This window comes from Alosa sapidissima, chromosome 2 (assembly GCF_018492685.1).
Source record: "Alosa sapidissima isolate fAloSap1 chromosome 2, fAloSap1.pri, whole genome shotgun sequence".
Classification (NCBI taxonomy): domain Eukaryota; kingdom Metazoa; phylum Chordata; class Actinopteri; order Clupeiformes; family Clupeidae; genus Alosa; species Alosa sapidissima.
In genome coordinates, this window is record NC_055958.1 from 41,858,545 (window position 1) to 41,869,946 (window position 11,402).

Below are 11,402 nucleotides of genomic sequence, written 5' to 3' on the forward strand. Positions count from 1 at the left end.
ACCAACATCACGCAAGGTCACGTCTGCGTGTTGACTAGGAACTTGGATGCTGTCGTTGAGTGTGACGGAGAGGGCCAATGGAGACATCTGCAAGGAGGACGTTTCTGGAGCTGGTGTCGAGGTGCACCTGGGGATTGGTCTCTCAGGCGTCAAATAACTTCTCTGCTCACGTAGCGTCCCCTGAAGTTCTCCGATTCCAGCTCTCATCTCCTGTAAAATGTCTCTGTGGCTCTCCAAGTGGCTGGTCTCTCGGAGTTGTTGAAGCTCTCGTTTGAGGTTGTTGACCTCCGCTTTCAACCGATCATTCTCGGCGTCTCTCTCGGCTACTCGAGCTTTCTCTGCTGCAAGCTGCGCTGTTCTGTCGGCCAGACGGCTTTCCAGATGTGTCACCCTGTCTTCATGATGGTCCAGAACCAGCTTTGTAACAGCTGCCTGTATTAGAGATAAGTCACAAGTCATGGGTTAGTTAAGCAAGGGTGCTGACCTTATGTAGAGGTACAGTAGGCTACTGCACAGCAACCTATTTTTTGATGATGTTCTCTTCACCGATGAGTCAACAGTGGCATTGGAACGTTTTGCATTGCAGTCCTGGAGAAAGACAAACTTTAGGGGCATGGCAAAACCTAGAGTTAAGCACCCAGTCAAACTGCACGTCTGGGGTGGAATTTCGCGTTGTGGCCCGGGCCCACTCCTCATTTTTGATGGTATTATGGATCAACAGTTTTACGCGGAAGAGATCATCAAAAAAGTTGCCGGTCCATACTTGAGAGAGCGTTTCCTCATGTCTGTCTACACATTCTTCCAAGACAATGATCCAAAACACACCGCTACCAGTGTCAGAGCCTGCATTCAGAGTGAGGGGATCAACTGGGTGCCAACACCGGCAGAGTCGCCGGATCTGAACCCCATAGAGTTAGTCTGGGCTTCGATGAAACAATATATTCGCTGCGAGGCCAAACCTACGAGCAGAGACGAACTGATCTCAGCAATAGTCATTTTGGAGGTACAAACTCACCACAAAGGTCTGCAATAACTACATAGATCACCTGGATAAAGTCATTGAGCAGGTCATAGCCTTAAATGGAGGACCAACTGGAATGTGATCTTCCCAGGGCTATGGGATCCCCTACTGCTCCTGCTTCCATTTTACATTGACTTGAAATGGACTTGGCATGTCATTTGCAATCAGCCAACTCGTTGATTTGAATCGAAATCCAAAAAAAAACCTTTTCGCCAAAAAAATGCCTTTTCATTTCAGAATGCCAAAAATGCCTTTTCAGAGACAGTTGAGCCAAACACAATACAATATTGGGATATTGTAGGCCTACTATAAAGAAAGTTTAACGTGTCCCAAAACAGCTATCAATTAATCACCAAACGTCAAGAGGGTTGAGTCTGAATGACACTGAAATCATTGAGCATCATTCACACATTGTATTTTGCACAGTTTCTACACGTGGAGCGCTAATGTGTCTAGGCCTACTGTAAATCATTCAAAATGTGTGAAAGTCATTAGGCTGGAAGCGTGTCTACTGTCAGTGACTAATGCGAGAAGCGGGTTCTGTGTTGTAGGCTATGCATTTTTCCGACACTTGGCTGCAAGCTCCCCTCCCCCACCCCCTTCTTTCACAAGCAGTGCAGCTTTCTGAAGCGGTGCCTTTTGAAGCTAATGTAACAAATACCACCAATATTGTTGTGTGGCAATAAAAGTAGCCTATCCAGGGTTTGCGCAAGTAGCCTAAATAGGCCTATATAAATAAATTAAGGACATACAATCCTTAAAGCTTAACGTAGCCTAGATTAATGTCCCAAAACGTCAACAAGTCGTTTTATGAGCTCATTATACATGGATTTCTATGAAACGTCACGAAAACATGATGTGCGCAACCAAGAGGCAGAAAGCACCATAGAACAGCATAGAGCAATGCAAAAGAGCAAAAGAATAAAATGAGTTTTTGTGCTGACAACTACACCAATTCGAAATCACGATGGTTAGAGAATGTTAAATATGTTCAATATCCCTAACGGAATGCATGTCTTCGCCAAAAATGACAAAATACGATGTTATGTTAATAATGCAAATGAACGGCACACTTTGAAATATAGTCGGAAATGAGATGTTATTATCATTGAGACAACAGGGGTATACAATAAAATCCGATTGTAGCTTACAGCAGCCGACTATTTAGGTTAAGTTTATAACGTTGTGGACGGCCACCAAGCGTCTTCTGCCCCACGGCTGCGGCACAGTCTTGAGTGACCGGATTCGTTTTCCTTTGTCATATGAATGCTGTCATTTTGTTAACATTACTGTTAAGGAGATGCTGTAGGCAAAGGCTATATTTCAACCTCGTTAGTGTTAGAATTATTCACAAGGTTTCTGGGCAGCATTTTTATGTTCTGTTAGCAAGCGAACTTCTCATGACTACTGACAAAGTAGCCTACTGCCAGCTGACGAAGCTCTCATTTTAAAACATTACTGAGAGACAGGCACTATACAATCAAGTAATCTTGCCACTGAATCCAAAACTATGTAACATTATGTACAAAGCTTAGGCTACAGTGGATTAGCATGTTGCAGGGGCTGCTAAAAACACAGAGAAACGCACTGAAAACTCGGCCAATCACAGCCCTTGCTGTCGAATGCGCCGTCCGGTTCGACCGTGGAACGCCACAGCGGACTATGCTGCCCCCAAGCGGCTGCAGTTGTACTTACATGTCACCCAGCTGCGTGAATCACCATGATCGTGAATGAAGTGTCAATTTTTAACTGGGACCCACTGTACACACTGAAAAATATTGAGGCAAACTGTCGACCCTTCCATATAAAACCAAACACGGATGTTGAAAGTCTCGCCTAAGTGGATTTTTAAAAAATCATTATTCTATGTAATTTGCACTTTTATAAATAAGAGATGCTGTAGGCCTTTTTTCAGTTTTATAGCTGATTGTCTTATTTTGTTTACAAGTTACAGATTGAGTCTGTAGATGATGTGGGGTACTTGTTTACTGTTTACATCTTAGGCCTACTTTGCACACTTCAGGCTGTTGCAGCTAGCTCAGGGGAGAGATTTTATCACTAGGTAGTAGGCCCTACAGCCTGAGACATTCACAATAAAATAAATTGCCTTCTGCATTTTTGATTTGCTTTTCCCTCCATTGTACGGAATTTGTACCGAACCGTGATGTCTGAACCGAGGTATGAACCGAACCGTGACTTCTGTGTACCGTTACACCCATACTGTATATACATGTATATATATTTATTTCTAAGGCACTTATTTTATCTTCAGAAATGTACTAAATTTGATTAGCCTTTTGAATGGGACACATTTAAACATCAAAAACCAAACACAACAAACGCTACAAACTTTATTGTCCTTTTCATCTCTGTCCTCAGAACACCTCCTTCCTGAGCTGCTGTCTGCTCTGGGCCTGAAGGATCTTCATGGAGGGAAGCTCACGCTCAGCTCAGTCCTGGAGATCAACAGGAACACAGTATCTGATGAACCAGCACAGAGTCTAAAACAACTACCATGGACCTTCTTAAGAAAACTAATGATGTCTAGTTTAAATGCTAGAAATATCAAGTGTGTACAAGACCAATCAAAATATGATTTCAGTTTCTCTGATGCTAATGATGAATCTGATGCCATACATCATGTAGATCTGATCACTGCTCTGTTCCACTGCTCAGATCCGTTCCTCCAGCAGGAAATGGTCTCCAAAATGTCCATGTGCCAGTTTGCTGTTCCACTGCTGCTGCCAAACTGTGACACACAGCAGTGCGCTCTGATGCTGTGGGCCATGAGAGACATAGTTAAGAAGTACAGACCCTATGCTCTAGCAGGAGAAAGGACATTTGTAGAGGGCAGGATTGTAGAAATGGACATTCCCATGGTGTCTTTTGTTAGACTAGGAGAGAGCAGTTTGCCCAAATCTCAGATTCTGAATAAATTAATCAGTAATCCTCATCAACACAATGAAGCATTTGTTCACAGTGACATGGAGTGTGGTGATGTGCCCAGGAGAATCTCAGATGGTCTGGTTGAGGTCAGCTGGTATCTGCCCTGTGGGAACCCAAACATTGACATGTTCACACAGCCAGTAGCCATGGCCAATCTGAGAGGAGACGGCAGGTTGTTTAAGACCCAGATGTCTTTCCTGTGTCAGACATCAGCTGCAGTGTTCATCTTCAGAGAATTGCATTGAGTGTACAAATGGTAGGCTACATGCTGAACACATCACTAAAAGCATCAAAGATGTTGTGAAATTCAAAAATGATCAGTTACCCTTACATGGTGAAATCTGGAAGGAAATCAGCCAGTTAGAAAAAGAGAACTGCAGAATGCGAAAGGCAGGCAAAGACATAGAGAGTTACAAGAGTTACCTCAAGACCAAGGAAAACAAACTCAGAAATGAGTATAAGTATAAGTATATATACTTTTGATCCCGTGAGGGAAATATGGTCTCTGCATTTAACCCAATCGGTGAATTAGTGAAACACAAACAGCACACAGTGAACACACAGTGAGGTGAAGCACACACTAATCCCGCGCAGTGAGCTGCCTGCTTCAACGGCGGCGCTCGGGGAGCAGTGAGGGGTTAGGTGCCTTGCTCAAGGGCACTTCAGCCGCGGCCCACTGGTCGGGGCTCAAACCGGCAACCCTCCGGTTACAAGTCCAGAGTGCTAACCAGTGGGCCACGGCTGCCCAATGAGCAACAGCAGAAGGCTGTGTCAGAAACAATTGCAAAATTCATTACTGGAATCTCACAATCAGAGTCACAGCGTTTCTTCTTCCTGAAATGAGCTGTCCTCACTGAGAGAGAAGTACAAAGAGTGCTGCAGAAACACACCACAGAACAAGGAGGAGATCTCACGCTTAGATGAGCAAATCTCCAACTGCTCTTTGGGTCCTGAGCACTTCTTCCGTGAGCTGGGTCAGTATGAGTGTGCTTGCTCCCTTCCAGAAGACCACCCAACGAGGAAACAAGTCCAGCACCTACCTACTCTGTGTGCTCAGATGCTGCTGGATGGGCTTCCAGTTGAGCTGGTGGATGGAGACGTATCAAACATCCCAATGAAGTGGATATCAGGGATCCTGACTCAGCTCCATAAGAAGGTGGATTCCCAGAGTAGGATCCTGGTGTTGACTGTGCTGGGAGTGCAGAGCACTGGGAAGTCCACCCTCCTCAACACCATGTTTGGAGTGCAGTTTGCAGTCCGCAGTGGAAGATGCACCAGAGGAGCCTTCATGCTGCTGATGAAAGTGTCAGAGGAATTCAGATTTGAGCTCAATTGTGACTTCATCATGGTCATTGACACAGAGGGCTTAAAATCACCTGAGCTGGCAGCACTAGACACAAGCTATGAACACGATAATGAACTCGCAACACTGGTCATAGGGCTCAGTGACATCACAATTGTCAATGTTGCCATGGAGAATAATATAGAGATGAAGGACATTCTGCAGATTGTGGTCCATGCCTTCCTCAGGATGCAGAAGGTTGGGAAGAAGCCCAGATGTCTGTTTGTGCATCAGAATGTGTCGGACATGTCTGCTCATGACAGCAACATGAGAGACAGGAAGAAGCTGTTGGAGCAGCTGGATGAGATGACCCGGGCAGCAGCTAAAATGGAGAAAAGGGGAGCCAACACAAAATTCTCTGATGTGATGGTATATGACCCTGATAAAGACAGCTACTACATCCCTAGACTTTGGCATGGAACTCCCCCAATGGCCCCAGTGAATGCTGGCTACAGTGAGGCTGTGTATGAACTCGAGAGGAATTTGATTCACTCCATACAGAAATCAGTGAATGTCGAGAGGAATAATGCAAAGGATTTTCTGAAGTGGACTTTGGCTTTGTGGGATGCAGTGAAATATGAAAAGTTCATCTTCAGTTTCAGAAACAGCTTGGTGGCTGATGCGTATACAAATTTATGCACAACAAGTGGGGTACGAGTACAACAAATGGGAGTGGTCTTTTCAGAAAGAGATGAACTCTTGGCATTTGACAAAGGACACAATGCTATCCAACTTTGGAATGCCTGGTTCAGATGACCACGGTGCTTCTGTAAGAGAATACCTAAACGATATCATTGCTGAGGCATCAGGGAAACTGAATGAAGAAGAGAAGAAAATTCATCAAAACATAGCAGAGTACTTCAAGTCTAAGGACAGCAGTGTTGCTTTAGTGGAGAAATATAAAGAAGACTTCAAGAACAGTGCCAAGTGCTTGCGACGAGAGACAGAGAGCTCCCTGAGAGTCTCCCTGCATAAGGCAGTTGAAATCAAAGAAGGGCTGGAGCAAGTCAACGCGATCAAAAACTCACAGACTGAGAAAATAGAGGAAAAGGTTCTAGGTCTGGTGCAATCCTGCCGAGAGAAAAGAAAGCACTTAACTGATAAAGATCTCAATAAGGAATTTGAGACCATGTGGAAGAAACTGTTGGCAGAACTGTCTGCAGTCAAGCTTTTAAAGCAAGATGTTTTCAAGGAGGCTCTCCATGAGTTACAGCAACACATTGGGTCAAAATTAGGAAGTGTCAATATGAGGCTGAATTTCACTGATTTCAAAGCAGCTGGTGACCAAGAATGTGTGGTAGAAAGTAGTTGGATTTCACTGAGTCTGGGTAAACAGATTTGGGATGCATTTTCTCCTAGGGATAGGAACCACTCTATTAAAAAAGCACAAGAGCTGTGTAACAGCATAATCAAAGATTGTGACAGCTTTGTCTCAGATAAAGTGAAGAGCAGCAAAAACTACCATAAAACATATATCAGAGAAGTCCTCCACATGATCGATGACCAAATGAAACAGAAAGCGCTCTCTCTACATGAGGAAGGTGAATGTGAGCTGAAGTCCACATTTGTTGGAAAGCAGCAATGAAGTTTCAGCAAATGCATGAGAAATTCATCAGGATCAATGACCCTAAAATATGCCTAGAACAGTCCAAAGAAAAGTTCCTGGAGGAGTTCAAGGATTTGTTCCATAACAGAGTCAGTGCCTGAAGAAAGCTGAAGAATTCACAAATGGCTGTTTGACCCCAGCAGTTGAGGACTACATCACCAAAAGGCTCGGCCCCGATATTGCAGATGAAATGATGATGGGAGATGGAGGAGTGGATTTCAGCACACGCACTCATTTCCAGTTTGCCCTTTTAAAACAGCTGCTTGAGGAGGGTTTTGAAAAATTCAAAGAATACACACGTAACTACAAAACATTTGTTAATGGCTGGATCTTGGACAGGATAATTGAAACCTTTTCACAGGATGATAAGTGGCAAAATATAAATATGAAACATCTCTCTGAAGTGGTGAAGAGAATAGAAGGTGATCAAGCCAAAGAGGAGACTGAGGAGAACACAGACATGACAATGGAGACTGAGGAGAACACAGACATGACAATGGAGACTGAGGAGAACACAGACATGACAATGGAGACTGAGGAGAACACAGACATGAAAACGGAGACTGAGGAGAACACAGACATGAAAATGGAGACTGAGGAGAACACAGACATGACAATGGTCATACAGAAAATACGTGCTCATCTTAATGACCAACTGTCCTTCCAAGAAGATGCTTTCATGATAATTCTAAAGAAGACTGACCCACAGCGGTTTGCAAGTAATCTCATATACTACCTCTCAGACATGCAGCAGTCCTTAACTGAAGAGTACAACCGCCCAATCTCTCAGTATGATCTTCGAGAAGCTATCAGACAGCTGCCTTTCAAACCCCTGCTGCTCTTCACCAGGCTGTGTGGATGTGGGGAACAGTGCCCCTTCTGTGGGACACCCTGTGATGCAGGAGGTCAGGAACACAGAATACACTTCTCCTGCATGCACCGACCTAGTGGACTTAATGGTCACACTTACAATAACTCCAAGTTGGTAACCGACATCTGCCCAACTGCTGTGGTCAGTGATTCAACATTTAAGGCACTTAACCCCAAGTTGTGTCCTTGAGCAAGGCACTTAACCCCAAGTTGTGTCCTTGAGCAAGGCCCAAGTTGCTCCGGGGACAATGGAATTCATTGTAATATAACTGGCATACTGTATGTAAATCACGCTGGATTAAAAAGTTAGATGAATGAATGTAAAAGCTTTAATGACTGATACACAAGTCCAAGAGCTCACACTAGATGAAATGGCATCAAGAGTGAACTTGTAATTTGGTATTGGCTATTTTACTCCATACAGCTGAAGAAGAGTATCTCAGACCATAATCTGATCTGGCAGATGGATGGCTATAACAAACAGCAACAAACTCCATGTGTATCTCCTCGCCTCTCAAAAATGACTGTAAGAGATAAACATGCAGAATCAAACAGTGTTTACTCGATTATATAATTACTTTACTCAATATTACAATTTCATTATCTTACTCAATTTAATATTTTTCAACATACTGTTGTATCTACATACTGTTGATTAATGTGAGAATTAAATAAATCATGCAAGGTTATTATAGCCGTCTTTGTAAGTTTCCTTTCAAATACACCCAGATGGCTCTAACACAACACACATCTGTCTTATTCAATCAAGAGCACTTTTACCCTGGGAGTCTTTCTCATTCCCAAACTCAGAATGTTGGCTATTTATTAATAAACAGCTCAACAGACATACAGCAACACACATATACAGTAGGTACAGTAAGCATGTATGCATACAGGTGACCCTGGTGAAGTGATGGCTCTCTGCTGTGATCAGTTATGTCCCCATGCTCCCCCTGCAGACCCAAACCTGTAACTGCACTGCTGCTCCTCCTGCAGACCCAAACCTGTAACTGCACTGCTGCTACCACTGCATGGGAACATAACTGATCACAGCAGAGAGCCATCACTTCACCAGGGCCACCTGCATACATGCTCACTGTGTGTATCTGTGCATCGCTGTGGACTTTAATAATTAACACACAGGAAGGAAGACATTGTCCACTAAGAACAAAGGTGCTCAAGGGCTGTGTGTGTGTGTGTGTATGTGTATGTGTAAACTGATAAACACACATCAGACTTTAATATTATGTATTTGTATTTTATTACTCACCAAAATCAAGTACAGGTCAGTAAGCAACAGCAACAGTAGTTGACTCATTTCAAGACAAGGTGTTGCTGCAAACTGATTACAAAGTCTCACATACAGGATACAACATCTCCATTTTGTCAGGTAAGTGGAGACAGGTGACACAGGAGGGGGTGTAGGATCAAGGGCTAGGAATAACAAACACGATCAACACATCACTGGTTACAATAAACACACACAATAACAGACGAGGAATCCTGAACCCAACTAATCAACAACAACACAAACACAACACTGGTTACAATAAACAGACACAGAGAAAGTCCTCACAACACAACATGCAACAACTAGTTAACTTGGAATTATAAACAGATTATACAGCATATATACATTAAAGGCATTTGCTTAATGTCTGATGTTCTCAGTGAAGTTGTGACAATGAGACAGATTCATACAACACAACATACTACAGATTTAAGAACCCTACTGTGAAGTTAACTTGAATTTAAAATAATCATAGAAACGTGTTTAAGTTGGATCTCTGGAGCCTTACTGAAATAACATTAAGTATGTGATGTACTTTACTGAAAATGTTCATGAAATCTGTTTTCTACAAATCTACACCTTTTTATTGATCTTTGCACTAAAAAGATAAGGGTTACATCCAGGATAAAATCATTGATAACATCAAACATCAAGCAAACTTGAGTTAAATACTGAAATTATCAATGAGAATGAAGTTGTGTAACAAGTGTATGTGTGTGTTACAGTCATGTATGAGATCTGTTAGAGCAGTGGTCCCCAAACTTTTTCTACCGAGGGCCAGCTAACTATGCCTGGCTCTAAGGCCTAGTCCACACGTACCAAACCGATCTTTTTTTCCTCCATCTTCCCTGGAACCGTATCAAGAATATTTGCGTCCAAACGGATCCATCTCAACACGTTACTTCATACCCCAGGCCTATAGGTGGCACTGTGTCTTTACAGAAATTCACCAAAACTTGCGCTTAAAAAACAGACAGAATAGGCTACGGCGAAATGGCTAGTGCAAGGAAACCAGAATTGTTTGTGTGGACTGATGGTGAACTGTCAACTGTAGCCAACTGTAAAACTAATAAACTTTATTTTACGGTTTGTGAAGGGTGCAGTCCCGCCCTTTATTTGGCTAACGCAGGTAGGCCTACTAATCACCTTTACTTTCTTTGGTTGTAGGATAGTCTGTGATTCACATTAGTTTTGGCTATCACCGCAATTAGGCTACTAAACGCAAGGCTTATCCAAGTTCTAGGCTATTCTGTTGCCACATTTATAATATTGCTATAAAACCTTCGTTAGTAACAGTCAATACTTTTGCCTGCATCAAATTGTGCATTCGCATTCAGTGTGCTACCATCGGCTTAACGTGAGTTCTAAGCGTCTTTGTATGCTTATATCTGATTTCACTCGACTGTGAATGCATGTATATATGTTGTAAGACATGTAAAATAAATGAATGACACTGGCACTACGCACAAATTAATGTAGCCTAAACTTACACCGCACTTTCCTAATAACTTAAGTTCTCTCGCGTCACTGACAGTAGCTAGAATGCATAAAAAAACAGTGTTCAGTCCATCAAGTCATAAGCTATCGGCGCTGCGCAGCATCAGTTGTGATATTTATCTTAACGGAGTGTAATCGTAGGTAATGTCATGTATGAAAACTAGTATTGTTAGGCAATACTATAAGTGCAAGTCCAGGGCAGCTGAGGTGTGGCGATGACATCATCGATATGCAAGCAGGATGTGCGGTTTCGCTGTCTAAACGAACTCAAACGGGCTACGGTTTCAGATTTCTCCACTCTGGGACCAGGTTTCAGAAAAGTGCGGTTTCGGGCGGTGCGTTTACAGGATTCGTTTGGACGCTCGGCCAAGACGAAGCAAAACCTCTGCGTTTAACCTAGAAATCGTCTCCGTGTGGACAGGCCCTATGGGCCAGAGATTCGGAGTATACTAGTAACCATTAGCAGGGAGTCCCAAAAGTGTATTTTATCCAAAATGTGTGAACTCATACACAGCTCAAGTTGTGAACAAGCAATATCCTACAAATAAATTTAAGTTCTCAAACTAGAGTTTTATGAAGTGCTGGCAAAAACATCTGAAATGACCACTTTCACTCACCTGATGAGAACTTGTGAATTTGTAGAACATTTGAACGAGTGAATAAAAAATAGAAATAATTATCCCAGAAAGACCCAGAAATATGACTTGAATAGAAGTTAGTTAGTTATTAACAATTAATTGATAAACATCTAGAATACTGTGAGCACTGATGCAGTCAGCATAGACCTCTTGCATTGTTTGCAGGTAGGCCTACATTTCATTCCGTTTTC

The 11,402-nt window shown here is 42.8% G+C and overlaps 1 pseudogene; it reads left to right on the top strand.

Annotated features, from left to right (window-relative positions):
* Positions 1-709: 709 nt before the first annotated feature.
* LOC121697661 lies at positions 710-8,474 on the top strand (annotated as a pseudogene).
* The last annotated feature ends 2,928 nt before the right edge of the window (positions 8,475-11,402 follow it).